A 20,109-nucleotide genomic window follows, 5' to 3' on the forward strand; every position below is an offset into this window, starting at 1 on the left:
TAGGTTACTGCTTGATTACATTAATATTAGATTGAATAATTGGGGAGAGGAATCTCATAGGGAGGAACAGCTATACGTACAGGCACACCCTCGTGTCTAAACAGGAAACTCAAGGACGGTTTTCCCATCTCAGAGAACATCTTGAGGTTGTCCCTGCTCCCTCCGTGCATCTCAGCCCTTGGCAAGTGTTGCTCCTGAGGAGAAATCCTAGTCTGAGGAGAGCCCAGGATTCACTATCTCTCATGGACCTTATCCTGATTCTAACTTCAGAATCCGCCAATAAAGCAAATGTCCAGGCTATTGAAGAAAATTATTTTCTCATAGATCATTTCCTGAGTGTCCATTTTACCTATTTGTTTTGTGTGTGGATATAATCTTATCTCATACTACATGGGGAGATCCTTCATGAAAAGAGCTGTATCTTAAACAACTTTGCATTCACAAAAGTGCCTAGCACAATTCCTGAAATTCAGAAGATATTCAGTACATGCTTGATAAATTGAGTTAGTTATTTGACATTAATTAGACTGTCAGCAACATTGCTTACTACTCATTAGGAGTTCAATACATTTTATTTTCCTTTCCTTTACATCTGGATTAAAAACTAAAGAAGTCTTCCCTTCTTCTAAACAATCAAAACCTATAGACATTGTAAGTACAGTCATTTATGGCATATGATGAGTGCTTTGTAACTGTAAAGGAAAGAGATGGCCATATAATAGTGTTTCCTTTACAGCTAATGTATAGCAATCTTTAGGATTATAAGCTTAAAACTTTGAAAGGACAGCTCAGTTATTTGTCTTAAATGCAGAAAAAATAGAACTTTGCGATTTTCTTGACAAGGAACTTAAATCATTTAGATGAAAACCAGAAAATTCTACCCATTAAGACTATTAAATAATTTGGGGGTCTAAAGTCCACAAAGAACCTCCTGGATATTAGAGAGGAAAACTGATTTGAGATGTGGCATATCTCTTGGGAGCAACAATTTCTTGTGAATAAAGTCTCATAAAGGTAAACTCAAGCATCCTATAATAAATCGAATAGTTTATTAGGCTTTCAAAAATTCTCTATGGTGTATATGAAAGTGTACTTGCTGTTCTGCAGGGAGCTGGAAAGCAACATAGTGCAGTGGCCTTGGAACCAAGTAAGCCAACCTAGAACATAAATCCCCACTCTGCTGATTACTAGCCAGTAGGCTGTAGCCAGGGAACTTCAGACTTCAGGACATTGGTTTCATCATCTACAAAATAGGTATAATAACACTTAATCTTTTAAAATTGTAAAACTTAAAGATAATGAAAATAAGTCATGTGACACAGTACTTCGATAAATAGTACCTGCAATTTTTATTTGCAAAGTCAGATACCTATCCGCAGTTCATAAAAAACACTCCATAAATGTTAAATACAAATATTTGTGAGTTTTCTCTTTCCAAGTCCTGGGTTTAGACATCATTTTCCTCCATATCCACTTAAAATCCCTCAAACTCCTTTTTTTTTTTTTTTTTTTTTTTTGAGACGGAGTCTTGCTCTGTCACCCAGGCTGGAGTGCAGCGGCGTGATCTCGGCTCACCGCAATCTCCGCCTCCCGGGTTCTCCCACGTCAGCTTCCCGAGTAGCTGGGACTACAGGCGCCCGCCACCACGCCCGGCTAATTTTGTTTTTGTATTTTTAGTAGAGATGGGGTTTCACTGTGTTAGCCAGGATGGTCTCTATCTGCTGACCTTGTGATCCGCCCACCTCGGCCTCCCAAAGTGCTGGGATTATAGGCGTGAGCCACCGCGCCAGGCCTCAAACTTCCTAATTCAAAGAAATCATCAGTAGTGATGGTGGCGCAACATGCTCTCTGTGCGATGTGTGTTATGCTGCGTTAGAATAGAGACAATGCGAGGACACTTGTCACAGGGCCTTTCTGTCTCACGTTGGTATTCAACGCATGTGTAAGAATAATAATGGTCATCAGGATCACTGCATACATATTCTACATAAAAGAAAAATCCAATTGGTGTTGCAGAGCTCCTGGTCTTAGAATCTCTTTCTGCTTCAGCTGATATATAGTGTAAATCTAAAACTTATTTAAAAACCTGTCTGGGTAAGACAGCTTTTAATTAATCTTCTCTTAGTTTTTATACTATATGGTACCTGGAAGATGCAAGATCAATCACCACTGTATTGTAATGTCGAGTTGTGAGACAGAAAGATAAATGAGCTATCAAACTTAGCATTTTGATAGCTGAGTTAATTTAACTAGCTTCAGAACATACTCTAGATTGGTGGATAAAGTTGTGAGCTGAGGCGTTGAATGTTATAACCGTGCATGTGGTATGTTTTTAAGAAAACAAAAATTTGCTAGTTACTATCTGTCCTTCACAGGCATTTAAATCCAGGATTAGAGAGGTGTAGCTGGGTGATAAGGTCATATTGCTAGTTCTGTCAGGCCAATTAAGACAGCTTTATTAACTCAGACTTTTAATTTAGCACTTGTGACAAGGTCTGGGCTGATCTGAAGTTTCCCTCAGCTGGATGCATGAGTAAAAGGTTGGGCAAGCAAATTAAACTTAATTTATGCTTAACAGTAGACCTGAGTAGACTTTGATTTTTTCTAATAGGACATAAGAAGATTTTTTAAATTATAATTGTATTTCAAAATGTGTTTTCTCAACTATAGGAATACTGAGCAGATTCTCATCCTTGAGGGAGAGGGTACCCCCCCCCCATCCCTGGGATATCCATTTACACAATGATATTTCAATCAGAAAGAAGAATAAGAATAAAACTACCAGCCTGGCTCGTCAAAACTACCAGTCTAAATTGTAATAAAACTTCAAACAAAAGAAAAATGCTTCAGAAGTCATTGGAGAGGTATTTAGATATGTTAATCACAGCTATTAAGAAATACCAGCTTTGGAATGTCACATCTATTCAAATAAGCAACAGTAAATGAAGCCGTTTTGAAAGGTTTTCTCTCTCTTAAAAGATAATAAAATCAAATTGCTACGAGGTGGAAAACCACCCTCTACCCAACTCCCATACTCACCTATCCCCAACCTAATCTATACCAGACCACTGTTTCCCATTTCTTCCATTGATGTGCTCATTAACTCTTTTCTAAACATGCATTAAACACACAGTACATATAGGCCAGGTCCTTTGCTCTGTTTTAGAATCCTAGTTATTAGCAAGTCACAATTTATGTCTTCAAGAAGTCACAGAGAAAAGTACAGTTAATTACAAAATGGTACACATGGTGGTTAATTTTATGTGTCAACTTGACTGGGTCACGAAATCCCCAGACAATCTAAGTAAGCATTCTAGGTGTCTCTATGAGAGTGTTTCTGGATGAGATTAACATTTGAATCCATAAAATGAGTAAAGCAGATTGCCCCCCCAACTCCACTTCCCATGTGGGTGGGCTTCATCCAGTCTGTTGAAGGCCCAAATGGACAAAAAGGTAGAGTAAGAGAGAATTCTCTTTCTCTGCCTGACTGTCTTCAAGCAGAAACATCAGTCTTCTCCTGTCTTTGGACTCTCTCCTGGTCCCCAGTTTGCCAACTGCAAATCTTGGGACTTCTCAGCCTCCATAATCATGTAAGACAATTCCCTATAATCAGTCTCCTTATATACAGAAATAAATAATATCTTACTGTTTCTGTTTCTCTGGAGAATTCACACTAATACTGTAGGATAGGTGAAAATGGGAACAAAGGCACCCATGGGTTTTACAGTTGCCACCTCAGAATATCTTGTAATTCACATAATACTTATTTGTTTGTCCAGAACCTTACCTCACTGACATAGACACTTGGCTTTAGAAATCAATTCAAAGACTCACTCACTTCTCATATTCTACCCTAAGAACTTTCTGACCTCAACCGATAAACCACAAAAAACATTACTTCCCTAACATTTCACCATTTCAAAGTTGTTCTATGTGGTACTCTCTTTTGTTACAGTACGTCAATGAATTTCAGTTTGCTTCTATCATAACAGGTTTCTTTAAAGAGAAGACTTTCTTTATATGTTTTAGGGTAGGGAGAATTATTTTCACAAATCTGTGGATGCTTAGAGATCAACGTTACCTTGAAAGCATCATAATGTAACTCTCAAAATTTCCTGTCCTATTTAAAGGTAAAGTGATTCACCTAAAGTCTTCCAGCTAGTTGCTGGCATAGCCAGGCAAGAACCCAAATCTTGAGATTCCCTTGCTTTCACATTAAAGATATTTAGAAAAAAAATTCTTCAAAGATATTGTCAACTTTGAACAAATCTCTGATTCATTAAACAAATCTTTCTAACTGCTCTTTTACAAAAAAATTTTGTTGTTTTTGAAAGTCCTGCCAGGTAAAGGGTTTATTAATTAACTTACACACACACATATACACACTTGCACGTCCATATAATTTTTTTCCTTTTCTGGGAGTGGTGGGAAAGAACCTCTACATTTGAATATAGATACATATATGTGTGTGTGTGTGTGTGTGTGTGCAAATATTATAATAAATTTATAAAGGTTTTATAAAAGTAGACATCCATATAATGTTTAAAAATTTTTTTCTACTTTTATTAGTGAGTAAAAGCTTTAACTTTTAGTTCTAAAATTTAAAATCTAAGCGGCCTAGAAAATAGGCATCACCCTGACAGGCAGAAGAGGATAATAGTTAAGAACATGGGATTTGACATTAGCCACACCCAAGTTCAAACCCCAGCTCTGCTAACTGAAAGATAATTCTTGGAGCTCTTTGTAACTATAACCACTTGATAAGGATAGAATGGTGAAAAATAAAAGCAGAGAGGTTCCTGTTTTGGAAAAATGTGTTAGGATCATCTCTCCATGTTTGAGGGCAGGAAGTGATTGATCATGTATTGCAGGAACTAAAATCATAGAGCTAATATCTGGTTTTGATATACTTTTAAACTAAGAATAAATTGCTTTAAAATAAACAGTTTTTAATATAAAAGACAGTTGATAGCTTTAAAATAAAAAACAATTCTGCATTATTCAGCAAGACCTGCTTGAAGGAATATTTGGTTTCCTAAGGGGTAATAAACCCTGTCTCTATCAAAAAGATAAAAGAGTCAAGCAAATAATAATTGTCCCCATTTTTTTCTACTTCATCTTGGCAGGAAATAATGATACCAGTAAGCAGTCAATGCTTCCTCTTAACAGCCTTACTGGAGATGGACAGATGAGAGCTGCTCTGGTGGGATAGACAGGAGCTGGTGGGTGCAGTGATGGAGATCCAAGTGTGGTGCTTACTATCACTGATCTGAACCTGATCAGAGACACAGGCTACAAGGATTTATGAAACAGGCTCACTGTGTGCTGGTTACTAACGTGTCTAAATCCAATGAAACAGAACACCCACACACAAGTTACATGAAGTGAGTTTATCACTTACAGATAGGCATGACAGTGACAACAGAAGCCTAGGATTCAGGGAAAACCAGTCCCCCAAGCCTCAGAAAAGCTGCCCAGAGTGGATAAAGGTTTGCCTACAAGTACCCCACTTGCATTATAGCTGAGATCCTCCAGAAAACAGACTGCTCTAGGTTTTGTATCCAGGGACATCATAATTCACTGAACTAGAGCATAGAAAGACATCTCATTTCTATGAGGGATCAGGCTGTCCCAGCTGGCCCCTCCTTATTGCAGGATGTGGCATTCCCAGCACATTCAACGGTTATTCTTGAGAACTACCAGTGAGAAGGGACAGAACCGGGTCGTTCCAAGGTCACCTGGGGAACTGCCCTGCAGGAGTGTCCTTACACATTTTCACAGTGCAGACCACTCCTGAGACCAAACCAGCAAGCCTCTGACTCCCCCTAAAAATTTAGAATGAGAACAGCCAAACAATATTTCAAAAAGTGCTGACAATATCACATCTACCCTAAGCTACATCTGTCCTCAAGAAAAAGAAAAAAAACCCACAAACTCTGACATTGAATGTATCTTTTCCTCGAAAAAATGGTAGAGAATACCTGTAGTACTTGAATAGTACCACTTTCGAAACCATTCTCAGTATTTAGAGGGATGGCTTTTTCTTTGTTTCTTTTAGTGCTTTGGTAAACTCATGGAAGAATCACTCAACAACAGGCATTTTCTAACTCTGGGAATTTAGGTATGAAACAGACCCTCTCTGACCCTCAGTTTCCATGTTCTTAATCAAAAAAAGAAGATTAAATTAGATAATGAATAAAACAGACTTGACATAGAGCCCAGCACCTAATAAGTGTTCAATAAATTGTAGTCCTTATTACTAAATTTACTCAACCAAAGGCTTTTTTATGAAAAGCATATTTATCTTGCAGATTATATAATATTGTTACTAAGGTTGATTTAAAAATAAGCAGGTATTATAATCAAAATTACAAACTTAAACCATAAAAAAGATGAGATGAACAAATGAAGGTGTTTTCCTTATTTTACCCTGCTAGAGAATACAAACTCTTCTTTTTAATCTTTTTTCTTTTTTTTAACTTTATTTCTTAAAAAAAAAAAAAAAAAGAAAAAAACAGGATACTTCTGCAGAACGTGCAGGTTTGTTACATAGGTATACGTGTGCCAGGGTGGTTTGTTGCACCTATTGACCTGTCCTCTAAGTACCCTCCCTTCACCCTCCAAACCCCAAAAGGCCCTGGTATTTGTTGTTCCTGCTCTGTGTCCATGTGTTCTCAATGTTCAACTCCCACTTATAACTGAGAACATGTGGTGTTTGGTTTTCTGTTCCTGTATTAGTTTGCTGAGGATGATGGCTTCCAGCTTCATCCATGTCCCTGCAAAGGACATAATCTCATTCCTTTTTATGGCTGCATAGCATTCCATGGTGTATATGTACCATATTTTCTTTATCTAATCTATCACTGATGGGCATTTGGGCTGGTTCCATGTCTTTGCTATTGTAAATAGTGCTGTAATAAACATACACGTGCATGTGTCTTTATAGTAGAATGATTTCTGTTCCTTTGGTTATATACCCAGTAATGGGATTGCTGGGTCAAATGATATTTCTGTTTCTAGATCCTTGAGGAATCACCATACTGTCTTCCACAATGGTTGAACTACTTTACATTCCCACCAACAGTGTAAAAGCATTCCTATTTCTCCACACCCTCAGCAGCAATTACTGTTTCCTGAATTTTAGTTGCCATTCTGACTGGCATGAGATGGTATCTCATTGTGGTTTTGATTTGCATTTCTCTGGTGATCTGTGATGTTGAGCTGTTTGTCATATGTTTGTTGGCCACATTATGTCTTCTTTTGAGAAGTCTCTGTTCATATCCTTTGCCCACTTTTTGATGGGGTTCTTTTTTCTTGTGAATATGTTTAAGCTCCTTCTAAATTCTGGATATTAGACCTTTGTCAGATGGGTAGATTGCAGAAATTTTCTCCTGTTCCCTCTGATGCTAGTTGCTTTTGCTGTGCAGAAGCTCTTTCATTTAGTTAGATCCCATTTGTCAATTTTGGCTTTTGTTGCAATTGCTTTTTGCTTTTTTGTCATGAAGTCTTTGCCCATGTCTATGTCCTGAATGGTATTGCCTAGGTTTTCTTCTAGGGTTTTTATGGTTTTGGGTTTTACATCTAGGTCGTTAATGCATCTTAATTTTTTAATAAGGTGTAAGGAAGGGGTCCAGTTTCAGTTTTCTGCATATGGCTACCCAGTTTCCCCAGCACCATTTACTGAATAGGAGATCCTTTCCCCATTGCTTGTTTTTGTCAGGTTTGTCGAAGATCAGATGGTTGTAGATGTGTGGTGCTATTTCTGAGGTCTCTGTTCTGCTCCTTTGGTCCATATGTCTGTTTTGGTACCAGTACTATGCTGTTTTGGTTAATGTAGCCTTGTAGTACAGTTTGAAGCCAGGTAGCATGATGCCTCCAGCTTTGTTCTTTTTGCTTTAGATTGCCTTGGCTATACCGGGTCGTCTTTGATTCCATATGAAATTTAAAATATTTTTTTCTAATTCTGTGAAGAATGTCAATGGTAGTTTGATGGAAATAGCATTATATCTATAAATTACTTTGGGCAGTATGGCCATTGTCACGATATTGATTCTTCCTGTCTATGAGGATTGAATGTCTTTCCATTTGTTTGTGTCCTCTCTTATTTCCTTGAGCAGTGGTTGGTAGTTCTCCTTGAAGAGGTCTTTCACATCTTTTGTTAGCTGTATTCCTGGCTATTTTACTCTCTTTGTAGCAATTGTGAATGGGAGTTCATTCATGATTTGGCTCTCTGCTTGCCTATTGTTGGTGTATAGGAATGCTTGTGATTTTTGCACATTGATTTTGTATACTGAGACTTTGCTGAATTTGCTTATCAGTTTAAGGAGTTTTTGGACTGAGATGATGGGGTTTTCTAAATATAAAATCATGTCATCTGCAAACAGAAACAACTTGACTTCCTCTCTTCCTATTTGAATACCTTTATTTCTTTCTCTTGCCTGATTGCCCTGGCCAGAACTTCCAATACTATGTTAAATAGAAGTGGTGAGAGAGGGCATCTTTGTCTTGTACTGGTTTTCAAAGGGAAAGCTTCCAGCTTTTGCCCATTCTATATGATATTGGCTGTGGGTTTGTCATAGATAGCTCTTATTATTTTGAGATATGTTCCATCAATACCTAGTTTATTGAGAGTTTTTAACACGAAGGGATATTGAATTTTATCAAAGGCCTTTTCTGCATCTATTGAGATAATGATGTGGTTTTTGTCTTTGGTTCTGTTTATATGATGGATTACATTTATTGATTGGCATATATTGAACCAGCCTTGCATCCCAGGGATGAAGCCGACTTGATTATGGTGGATAAGTTTTTTGATGTGCTGCTAGATTTGGTTTGTCAGTATTTTATTGAGGATATTTGCATTGATGTTCAACTGGGATACTGCAAACTTTTAAACATCTTTTGTTCATTAAGAGTCACATGAAATTAAATTAACAATATCTAAATTTGTACAAAAATTAATTATGCATTAGGGTAGTTTATTATCCTTTCTGACTTTGTGATTGATTAATTTCTACTACATTGTGGGAGTTGGGAGAAGGAGTTTATCATATGCTATGGTCTGAATGGTTTGTGTCTCCCTAAAATTCATATGTTAAAACCTAATCATTAAGGTGGAGCTTTGGGGAAGTGGTTAGGTCATGAGGGCTCCACCTTCATGAATGTGACTAGTCCCCTTATAAAAGAGGCTCCAGAGAGCTGTCTTGCCCTTCCACAGTGTGAGGACATGTAGAAGATGCTGTTCATTAGGAACAGACCGTTACTAGACATAGAATCTGCCAGCACCCTAAATCTGGCACTTTCCAGCCCCCAGAACTATGAGCAATACATTTCTGTTGTTTAAAAATTGTTCAGTCCAAGGTACTTTTTATAGCAGTCTGCTGTGGTTTAGATATGTTTTTTTTTTGGCCCCGCCAAGTCTCATGTTGAAATTTGATCCACAGTGTTGGAGGTGAAGCCTGGTGAGAGGTATTTGGATCACGGAAGTGGGTCCCTCCTGAATGGCTTGGGACCATTCTCATGGGAGGGAGTGAGTCCTCATCCTTAGTTTCTGGAGAACTGCTTGTTAAAACGCCTGGCACCTCCCCCCTTCCTCTCTCACCATGTGATGCTCCCCTTCCCCTTCTCCCACGAGTGGAAGCAGCCTGAGGCCCTCACCAGATGTAGATGCTGGCACCATGCTTCTTGTACAGCCTACAGAACTGCAAGCCAAATAAACCTCTTTTTCTTTATAAATTACCTAGTCTCAAGCATTCCTTTGTAGTAATGAAGCAGCTACATTGTCTGGGGTATATACCTGGAGTTTGCTGTCTCACAACAGAAAAATTTAGGACATGGACACATACAAGAAGTTTAGGAGTGGAGGATTAATAGGCAGAAAACAAGAGAAACAAAAACAGCTCTCTCTCTAGAGAGACAAAGGGGTCTTCTGAGTAGAAAAGACTGGCAGGTGTTGGATGCACCAGATTTTATACTCCAGCTTGAGGAGGTGGTGTCTGATTTACATAGGGCTCACAGATTTGTTCAATCAGGTATGATGTTTACATAGCACTTGGGGAAGGCTGGTTGCCCCACCCTAATCTTATTATGCAAATGAACTTTACCCTTGGCCAGCACCATCTTGTCTGCTTCTTACTGTACACATGGCTGGCAGGGAAGGGAAGGCTTAGCCACCATCTTGAATATGTCTAGTCCCTAGTTACTGCCACCATTCACCTGTGTGAGCTCCCAGCTGGCTGGGTCTATGTCTACAGCTCAACTTTACAGGCTGCTTTTTTTTTTAGAAAATGATTTGGGACTGCTTTTTGTTAAAAAGTAAAGCCTTACCGAGGACTCCCATACCCTTACTATCTGCCTAAGTAATTTCTTCTTAACTCCTATATCAGTAACACAAACAGACTAAAACACAGCCTGAACAGACTAAGATAGCTTATATGTCTGTCAAGATCACCACAAGTTATAGCCTACCTTCTATTCATCTGATTCTCCAGGACATGTTCTCTGCTCCTTTGGACAGAGGATAACATGCCAATCCCAAGGAGCACTGAGTCTTCAGGCCTTGACTTCCTGTTCCCCACTCTCCTCACACCCCAGGCCAGCCTTCAACTTTCAGTAAAGCCAGTGGAGTGACTGGTGTGCTGTAGGACCCAGTGGTGACCTCCATCTCTACTCTTCATTGACTTAATAATATTCAACAGTCGTGGATGTTCACAGTTCAGACTGGCCTGCCCCACTCTCACTCACGAAATGGATCCTCAATACCTACAGTTTGCTCTCGATTTATTCAGGACCAAACCCTCCCATCTGGTGATTGCACTCATCAGCAACTCTGTGAGTCTAGGCCTCCTTCTGATCCAGGTACCCCCGAGGGAGAAAATGTTCAAAATCACTTTGCCCAGACTGTTGAGGAAAATGCCATTCAAATATCTAATCAAAAGCACTATAGCACCAAGCCACATTATAACTTTCATGCTGTTGTTGAAAAAAGTTAGATTGGTTTGACAAGATTAGTTCTTTTAAGAGTCATTTGGATTTTCCCCCATTACCCTGTAATCCCTCTCAGACTTTGAAAATTAATCTTCCTATTATTCCTGTATTTCTAGATAGAAACATATGCCGCTTGGTTTATGTCATCTGGGTATGATGGGCCCCTCAGCAAGCCTCACAGAGTTTTCAGAGGGTTTTGTTTCAGTTAATTCCTTAAGCATCCTAGGATTCAAGTCATTGTATCTTGTAATTTATTTTATTAATCCTAAGTGTAGCTTAAAAGAAAGGAATAGAAATTAATGAAAATAAATTAGCATTTTTGATTACAAAAGATACCTTCAAGGGCGCTCTCATTTCTTGAAAGTGATCTTGCATTGTATAGCAGTGCTGGAGCAGAAAAAGGCTAAATGGCCTAGATTCCCTCATAAATAGAGAGGGTCTTTTTTTTATATGGGGCCACATTAACCAGGGATTTGAGTGGTTTGAGCCAGAGATTTTAGCGGTTTGAGCCAGAGTTTGTCCAGCTGTTAGAAATTTGTGTTGGTCTTTAAGTAAGAGTTGGCAAACATCCAGACAGCAAACCAAACTGTAGCTTAATTCTAAACATCCCTCTCCAACTTCAATGCTTTCATCCTAGTTCAAATCAATATAGCCTTTCACCTGGGCTATTATAATGATCTCTCAATTAGTCTCACTGCTTCAACCCCTAGCCCTTACTATAAACCACACCACCACACAGATCAGGTCAGGTTAGTTCCCTGCTTAAAATTGTTTGGGGGCTTCCCATGACAGTTAGGGAAAAAGAAAAAAAAAATCTAAGTTTTTTTACATAGATGATAAGGCTATGTGTAAAGATAACCTCCCCAGTGCAGTCAGTTCTGCCATAATGCAACATGTGCATTCCTAAAAATCACTGCACTACGCAAAATCATGTAATTAAAACCATAGCACTATGGGAAGAATGGGGCTAGGGGAGCAGCACTCAAAAATTTCATCTGTGGCACATTTCAAAAGCAGTAGGAACCTAATAAAAATGGTGGCACTGTTTTAAATGGTTAAGAAATACAAAGATACTACAATAAATATGGCACTTTACCTCAGAAAGACTTCAAGTTTGCTTGCAGAAGTGCGTACCAGAAGATTTGCAGTTTGTGCATTATCAAGTTGTGGAAAGAGGATTATCTGAAATCAGAAGGAAAGTCATGACACTAGGTGGATGGGTAGGTGTGACTCACGCAGACAGTGAACCAAGGTAGCTGGTGGATGTCGGAGGCATGCATATGTGCATTTGGTATATTCCTACTCAGTTCAGCTGGGCGCAGTATTTTTCATCCACCTGGTGCTCCTCTCAGACAAAATCACACATAAACAAAATCGTGTTATGCTCAAACTGTTGCCCGTCAATCCTGTTAGAACTAATTTGCATTTTAAAAGCAAGCTTTATAGGAGAGCCTACTGACCAAGCCAGCACACTAACATTACTATCCTCTCCAGTATCTCCACCATGTCAATTTCTTCCCCACCTTAAAGGCTTTGTATTTGCTGTTCCCTCTGCCTGGATTGCTCTTCCTCAAGTTCCTCATGGGCTTGTTTTTGTCTCATCCTTTGAGCTTGTCTCAATGCCACCTTTTCAGAGAGCCCTATCCCAAGATCACCCACACTAGGGTAGGCCTCCACGTCCGTTGCTATTTCAGAATCCTTTTTCATTTCTTCAGAGGTTCTTTTCAAACAGGTAAATAATTAATTTTTGTTTGTAGTTATCTCTCTTTCACTAGAAAGTAAGCTCCATGAGATCAGAAGCCATGTCTCTCTTGACACTTTTAAGTTTTCAAGCACTGACAGGTACTGTAATCAGTAAGAAGAAATGTAGGTACTCAGTATACATCTCCTGAATGAATAAAAGAATGAATGAATGATTATATCTAAGCAAATACCAAATACATACAGCAGGTTCTCACAGAATGGCCTTATTAATGCTATTATGATACTTACTCTATTAAACTCCTTACAATTAAGCTCTTGTTCAGATTTAATACTCTCATTAAAAAGAGCTTGAAGGGAAACAGTACAAAACTAAGTTTTTAAAAGACAGAATAGATTATTAGAATCACACAGCACAAAAAATAACAGCAGAAAAAAATTAGACTTGTCAAAATGACAAAAAAAAGATGATTCATTCATGTTCTTTACAAAACTGAACTCTAATCCCAACGATGGTAACAGAGAAGGCTCATATTTGACAAGTGAATAAATACAGATTAAAGGTTTGTTGAGGCCCTTTTTACAACTCTATGTCTACTTTTGATACCCATCTTTTGAAAGGAATCTGGGCCGGGCACGGTGGCTCACGCCTGTAATGCCAGCACTTTGGGAGACTGAGGCAGGCGAGTCACTTGAGGTCAGGAGTTTGAGACCAGCCTGGCCAACATGGCAAAACCTTTCTTTTCTCTACTAGAAAAGAAATTGTGACTGTGATGTCTGAATGTCTCTTAATATGCATTCCTCCCCTCTTCTGTATCAGTAGAATACTCTTGTTTTAACTGGGCAAGTGAGCCAAATAAAGGCTCCATTTCCCAGCCTCCTTTGTGGCTATGTGTCATTGTGTAACCATGGGACTAAATTCTGGCAAAGGAGATTTAAGTAAGGAATTCCAGCCGATGGCTTGGCGACTTCCATGAACCTTCCTTCAGAGAAAGCTGTGTCTTACTCATTGCCCCTTCTTCTTTCATTTTCATGTTGGAATTCAGAGGTAACAGCTGGAATTCAGGTGCTGTGTTGGACCCTGGATTGACCTTGAGAATATAGGTCATGTTCAATGAAGCAATAAGACAGAAACAGTCTGGGTCTCTGAAGGCTTTGTGGGACAGGACCCCCACAGAGCCATGAACTATCTCACTACAACTCTTTAACATAAGAGGGAAAATATCTATTTGGCTATAAGTAAATCTTATTTTAGATTATGGTTTTAACTAATGAGTTGTAGAGTTAAACGTGCCCTCCCAAACTGGTCTTTGTTTTACCAATTCGTTAAAGAAAACACCTAGCAAGTCTTAAAAGTGAGTGGTTTAGTAAGGAAAGTCAGGCTACCTGAGCATAGCCCGAAGGTGAAAATGCAAAAAGAGGCTGAATGGTTCTGCCTAACCAAGCATTAGAAATTTGGGGATTTATAAGGGAGAATGGTGGAGACATAAAGAGAGATTAGAGAAGTTCTTCTAATTGGAAGCAAAGGCCGGTGGAAAATTCCTTGTGATGCGTATTTCTATAAGGACAATGACTCTAAAGTGGCCTTCTCTCTCAATCTATAATTGCCCTCTACTTTTCCTAAGCCTTCAGTAACAGTTGTCTCTGTGTAATGATCTTGTATTAGTGATGTTCGGGTAAATAGAAGAAGGGGGAAAGATGAGGTTAGGTAGGCAAAGGTAGTAGCTTCAGAAGCTGAGAGCTAAGATTACCGCTTTTGAAAAAACATCTAAGCATCCCTCAGTGTGGAATAACTCAGAAAAGAATAAATGCCCCCTACCTAACACACATGCACAGAGAGAGAGAGACAGAGAGACAGAGAGACAGAGAGAGAGAGATTGATTTCTGTCAAAAGCCTGATGGACCTCTACAGAAAATGGAAGTAGGAGCTCAGTGTTATAGGAAAGGTAATGCCAGAATGCCAGAGTAGGAAAGACTTAGAAACATCCAAGCTGAAGACTGCTGAGCTGCATAATGATATCAAATGTCCTTGTCCTGGTCTGCATACTAACTCTTATCTATCCTTCAGAATTGTGCTCTAGTGTCACCTTTATTGACAGATCTTCCCCAACCCTCCTGCATAGGATTAATCAGCCCCTCTGACACAGTGACACAGTATCTGGGACATTCATCTCTTGTACTTTTCCCACTGTGAGCTATCTGAGAACATGATATCTTATATTTGTCTTATCTCTAGTGCCTAATACATAGTGCCAAAAAAAAGCTTTAGAGAATTGAATTGAATTATGAGTTTTGTAATAAAACCACTGACATGGGAAAAACCTTAAAGGTAATATTAGTAAAGCTTTATTTTTCATATAATGATATCAATGACTGGAGAGACTAGCTGAATTTCCTAAAGTCACACAGCTAGAAGAGGCAGGATGAGGACTAGAACCTAGGTCTGCAGATCCCAAATCACCTGCGTATTATGCCACCTTATTATGTCTATGCACACTAAAGCAAAACACTTCAGTAAACCTGGGAAAATATTCAGATGTTTGAGCTCTCTCCCAAATCAAGTGCTATTTTGCAGTATGTCAAAAGCCACTTTGATCTGCTTCAACTTTTGGGAAAGAAAAGTATGAGATTTGTGCTTCCTGTCTTTAAGGTTCTTCATAAGTGCTGAATGAATAATGAAGACATAGACTTAGCAAAGCACAGATAAGTGCATAGATTCATCAGCCCTCCTGAGGTTCATAAATTTCAGAGAAAAGTACATTTTTCAAACTAAAGATCATTTTATAGCCCTAACCAAAAACACAAGAAAAAAAAGAATTTGAATAAAAAATTAGGCAGTGCAGCAGGCACATCTGTATTATTTTCAGCCCCATACACAGAAGCAAGCTAGAGCTGTTCTCCAAGCTCTTCATATTCACCACAACATCTTATTTTATCTCGCTTGTTTTGTTCTCCTTCTCAAATCCACTCAATCATTTATTGGCTCATCAGTGCTCTAGCGCATTTTTTCTCTGCTTTACTATCTCCCTCTTTTCAGAGATAGACACCTCACACCTGGGAAACAGATGCCTCTAATTAGTATTAAAACCTGAAGTTTATGCCTGCCTTTGATGTTTTCTAGGATGCATTTTGGTGAACAATAATATTCTCGACTCAGCACCATTCAACACTTAATCAAAAGTCGGTTTAGTAGAGATTCTCCTGCAGTCACCCTGTACGCTGTAGTTCCAAACATGCTTGCTAAATAAAGTGAAAGAACTGGATTTTGAATTTTGAAAGTCTTTGTTTCACAAACCACACTTTTCTGAGCTGATGTTTTGAAAAAATGGGCACACTAATTTTACAAAATCTTAATAAAATTTAAACTTTGAAGAAAAAAAGTTGAAGACAGACAGATCTGAGAAGTAGCAGCTGCTGTGTAGTATTTGCTAAGTGACTACGTTTTCTTTAACTGACCTGAGAAATATTTCTGTTACACATGTTATTTAGTGCTTTAAGTGCAATTCATCAGAGACTGAGCATAAAATATTTAAATAGTAAGAGGACTAAAAGACCAAACCTGAGAGAAAGCTTATTCAGGAAGCAATATAGTACCCTCTGACCAGTGCAAGAATCCTTCTGTAGGTCAAACTTAACCTGGTACTCTTTGTTCTAGTCAAAAAGAGAAGAATATTGTATATTGCACTACCTCTCTGTGACAAAATACAGAAAGATAAAGAAGAAAGTTGCATCTCCATACAAATAAAGAGGAAAATTATTTATGGAGGAATAATTACATAATTGAAGCTGGCCATTTTATAGTGTCTTTAGAGGCAAGAAAGAAAAAAACTGGTGCAGAGAAATGTTATGCATATAAAAAGAGTTAGCCAGGACTATAGGGAGACTTGAAAAAGACTCTACTTAAAATATGAGCTGAGAGCTATAACAATGCAAATGTTATATTAGTGTTCAATGCAATTAATATCAAGTGTCTTGAGTGATCAGTCAAGAGTGGTCAGACCACTACAGAAAAAAAAAATGCAGAGGACACAGAAGAAGAGGATCAATAAATTAAAAACAAAATATATATATATAAAGCCCATGACAAATGTTATCTTAGCCATATCAGTTTAGTAGAGATTCTCCCTGTATACTCCTAGGCTAAAGGGGTTCCCATTTCCTGGGTGTGAAAGCTTTGGACAATTCAGATTGCCCTATGACATGATAAATGTATTTGTACTTTGTGCAATACTAAGTGACTAAGGTATTAGTCAAGATAGGCTAATTATGCTATGGTAACAAATTATCACAAATCTCATGACAAAGGTTTATCTCTTGTTTATGTTATCTGTCCCTCACAGATTGACCATAGTGCTGCTCCCAGTCTCAGGCCAACAGTGTAGCCTTCATCTGCAACATCGCTGGGAGTCATATCGAGGAAAAAAAATTTATGGTAAGCCACATTTTCCAGCTCATAAAGCTTCTACTCAGAAGTGACATACATCATTCATCTTGACAACCCTGGCAAGTCACATGACCATACCTGTGTTCAGCACAGTGGGAATGTATACCTCCCCACAAAGGAGTCTCTGAATATGAGTCATGTAATCTACAACAGTATCCTCAAGGTAACTCTATATAGTAAATTGTATAATTTTGCCTCTATATGCCAGTGTTTCTGGAATAAAGTCTCTTTGTAAAATCTCAAATAAAAAACCTCCAGATATTTTTTATAAATAACTATCGGCATAAGGTAGCCAGTATTTTACTGTTTTGTAGTCAGCAGCATCCCTTATATAAGGATATCTTAAATTTCAACTGTGACTGTGTATATTCATGATATTTTAGTATTCAGGTTGTCTGCTAAAGTCCTTAATGGGAAGGAGCAATAATCAAATTAATTAGTTTGTTTTTTCTTGTATTTCTATTGCAAAAACTAACATCATACTTAAGTAAGAGTTTGAATGAGGTTGGGTGGGACACAGGCATATGTGAATTTTACACATTTTCCATTTCCCACCAAGCAGCCAGATCTTTAAACACTACTCTGCAATAATGTTTTTAATAAGGACAAAGGCCTCCTTAGCCCCCAGTACTTAACTTCAGAATAGAAAGCATAGATTTGACAACAGAAGCATCAGTAAGAAATTTGCTAATTATTTTTCCATGATGTGAGCTTTAATTTGCTTGGTAAAGATAATGAAATGTATGCCACTTATGTCGTTATAAATCTAATCAGAAACACTTGTGTGTATGTGCCCCATCCTCCTGCTGTAAAGGATAGAATGTATTGTGGATCTGCTTAACTACCACTGAGAGGAAGCAACAGCCCTCAGACAAGGATTTCCTGTAAATGGCTTCAAGTTAAAGTTCTCAAAAACCACACTTATCATGCCATTTTAGCATGATACTGCCTGGAGACAGGAGGAAGAAATAAAAGTTTTCTTAATGTCCCTTTTTCCTTATAATTCTTTTTTTTTTTAATCTTTTCTACTACCCAGTAGAACCCCTTCTCCTCAGCCACTGGAATTATTATAATAAAGACACCTAGGAATTCCAGAGAGCTGAGACTTGCTCCCTATACTTAGAATCCGAGAAAATAGCCTTTAACACTACACAATTTTCATTAATTCTAAGCTTCAATGATAATCATATTTCCTTCCATAAGTGTTGACTAAGGAGAGGACAGGTAACAGAGTTGGCTGATTGACCAATTGATTAAAGAAAGAGATAAACTGGGATGTGTGTCCTAAGGATACTCTATTCTCCTTGAAATACGAGAAAGAGGGCTCAGAAAAGATCTTTACCAACTCTTCCTCTTTCTTGAACCACCTCCTTCATTTATCCTTTGATCAATCGCAATCCCACTTACAGTTAGCTTCCTATACCACCATCGCTCTTGTCGTTGGTCCTTGAACTTGACTCTGATCTTGCTTAATTACTCATTCATTTGTTTCAGGCCTCATATTCAGTGCTCACAGACAACCTCATCAGAAAAAGCACCATTGTGAATTGGAATAAACAGGTAAGACCATGACTAGAGGTGAAAAAAAACCTGCTTGCTGAGTGTTTGATGAAGATGAGTTAAGATATAAATTTGAAAGAGGTCAGAGTCAAATTTTCGGCACCTTAGAACATATGTAAAAGTGGCATCATCACTCCAAGTTGTTGCCCTCCATATCCATGTTACAAGTTACTTCCTAGCAGGTCCTGAGAACAGTAGTTTGACTTGCTTAAATCGTTCTCACATGGAAAAGCATGACTCCAATACCAGTTTCTCTTGCAAGGATTCCTTGTCTCCTGCACCTGCCTTTAGCAATATTAATTATTCCCCCTTCCACAGTCTTAAAGTACTTAATTCATAAACTAATAGTAGTATTTTTACAACTTATACTATTTAGTTCTGTTCTCTGCAAGAGAGTAATCTCCCAAGGGCAGGATTAAATCTGGTTCATCTTTACATCTATGATGTCGAACAGATCATCAGACACATAGTAGGTGCTCAAGGAGTGTTGCTGACTGAATTGAAAGTTAGCTGAGGGTCAGCATTGTGGGTAGCAGAAGCTACCTAGAGAGAGGTAACATGGGATACAGTGGGAAGGTCATGAGCTTTGGTGTAGGAGAAACGCAAGGTCAAATCTCAACTCTGCCACTTACTAACTATGCAAGCTTAGACAATGTTACCTAACTGCTTAAAAACTGTTTGTACCTATAAAATGGAGACAATTACCCCACCTCACTAGATTGTAGTATAAATTAACTAAGAAGTCTGCACAGTGTATGATACATGATGAGTTGCCATAAACATGGTAGGTACTCCACCCAGATGCCCTTGGACACCTCTTACTTGTTCTATGCACCTGTCTCCCACCTTTTTTGTGCTTCAGCTTTAAAGGCTGACACCAACAATCTTTCTCTGAGAACCGCCTTTGGGCTACTGGAGCTGCATTGACCTAAGCACAGACAGCCCAGAGATGTAAGTCCTCACAGAGATGGCTGTAGTCAATGCCTGACTGGAAGAGTGCAAGCCCAGCTCCTTTTGCCTGTGGTTGACACTAACTCAGAAGGGGTATGTGTGCTCCGGAGCTCCCTGCACTCTTCCCCTACTCTCTTTCTGTCTTTTCCTGAGATTGCTGACTTAAGAACATATTTGACATGAATCTTTATCTTAGGGTTTGCTTTCGTAAACCTGACCTAGGATACAAGCACTCCCAAAACAGCAACTGTTGTTATAACCCAGAGTGACATGAAGATAAATGTTAAAAATTGCCAGCTGGGCATGGTGGCTCACGTCTGTAATCCCAGCACTTTGGGAGGCCGAGGCAGATCACCTGAGGTCAGGAGTTTGAGACTGGTCTGACAAACATGTTGAAACCACATGTCTACTAAAAATATAAAAAATTAGCCAGGCACGGTGGCAGGTGCCTGTAATCCCAGCTACTT

General features: G+C 38.6%; 1 long non-coding RNA gene across 1 annotated transcript in view; it reads right to left on the bottom strand.

The window, feature by feature from the left end:
* LOC129532756 (uncharacterized) overlaps positions 1-20,109 on the bottom strand; it is a 191,052-nt gene that overhangs the window by 161,868 nt on the left and 9,075 nt on the right. The window contains exon 2 of the long non-coding RNA XR_010132698.1: positions 12,083-12,168. This is a non-coding gene — a long non-coding RNA (uncharacterized lncRNA). The remainder of the gene's footprint in view (positions 1-12,082; positions 12,169-20,109) is intronic.

The sequence above is a fragment of the Gorilla gorilla genome, chromosome 2 (genome assembly GCF_029281585.2).
Source record: "Gorilla gorilla gorilla isolate KB3781 chromosome 2, NHGRI_mGorGor1-v2.1_pri, whole genome shotgun sequence".
In the NCBI taxonomy this organism is placed as follows: domain Eukaryota; kingdom Metazoa; phylum Chordata; class Mammalia; order Primates; family Hominidae; genus Gorilla; species Gorilla gorilla.